The 1,095-nt window shown below is 36.8% G+C and overlaps 1 non-coding gene across 1 annotated transcript; it reads right to left on the bottom strand.

Moving 5' to 3' along the window:
• LOC138781865 (U2 spliceosomal RNA) lies at window positions 1-192 on the bottom strand. Its single transcript, XR_011361580.1, has one exon. It is a non-coding gene; the product is annotated as a U2 spliceosomal RNA (small nuclear RNA).
• Window positions 193-1,095: the final 903 nt, after the last annotated feature.

The raw sequence follows: 1,095 nt of genomic DNA, 5'->3' as shown, positions 1-1,095 counted from the left end.
TTTTTGTGCTCTGAACCTGAAAGCACTGCAATAGCAGGTCAATGCCAGGAGAGGACAGAGCAAGCTCTTTTTCTATCTCCCTGTTCTAAAAATCCATTTAATATATGGTCCCCAGATAGGGGGCATATCAGATATTAGAATGATAAGAACATACACTACACTTGATTTTTAGCCTAAAGGCCGAGAAGCGATACCTACTTTCTTTTTACTTTCTATTATAATGCTTCAGATGCTGAGATATTAGTCTGCAGAATACAGGTGAGCCAAAGCAGCAGCATTTAGCCAGGTGACATAATAGCTATGTACAAGATAATATGTATGTGCTGTATATTTGTATAACATAATAACTATCATCATAATAATAACTAAATCCCAACGTTTACTGGTGTCAGAGATCCATGGAAGATTGTGGTTACATAAGAATTGAGAAAGTTCTGTAGGCTGAAATTCAAGCTAGAACTACTACAGGTCACAGTAAGGCTATGTTCACACAACGTCAAAAATAGAGAAAAGGCGGCCGATTTTGATATTTTAAAAAGTCAGTTTTTGCCACGATTTAACTGACTGCAATGGCAATGCATTAAAGTCAATGGAACGACGGACGTCCAATGCACACAATGCATTGAATAACGGACGTTTTACCGTGGACATCAAAACAATGAACATGATCATTATTTTCGGATGTCTTTTGCAAACAGCGGACGTTTTTTTTAGTTGTTCACCCACAGTTTTTCTTTTGTCACCGTTTTTACTATTCAATGGACTTTTCAATTAAGCCACATGCAAAGGCCAATTAGTCCACCCAAACTAGAATAATGTACAAACACCAGTCACTGCACTAAGAGGAAGCCAGACAGCTAAATGACGTCCGTTATTTTAGACTCAAAATGACGGACATCCTTTTAAACGGAGCTGAAAAAACGTTGTGTGAACATAGCCTAAGACCTGAAGCAGGTCTTGGCTGTTACTATTTTAGTATACTTAACTTTAAATCAAATCAATATCCTATTTAGAATCCCATTATAAAATCTTAAGTAAGATACAGTCAGATGTGAGAATTTCTACTACTGATACTGTACAGAATATGGATCTAGA

The sequence above is a fragment of the Dendropsophus ebraccatus genome, chromosome 1 (genome assembly GCF_027789765.1).
Source record: "Dendropsophus ebraccatus isolate aDenEbr1 chromosome 1, aDenEbr1.pat, whole genome shotgun sequence".
Classification (NCBI taxonomy): Eukaryota; Metazoa; Chordata; class Amphibia; order Anura; family Hylidae; genus Dendropsophus; species Dendropsophus ebraccatus.
This window is presented reverse-complemented; position numbering and strand designations above follow the sequence as displayed.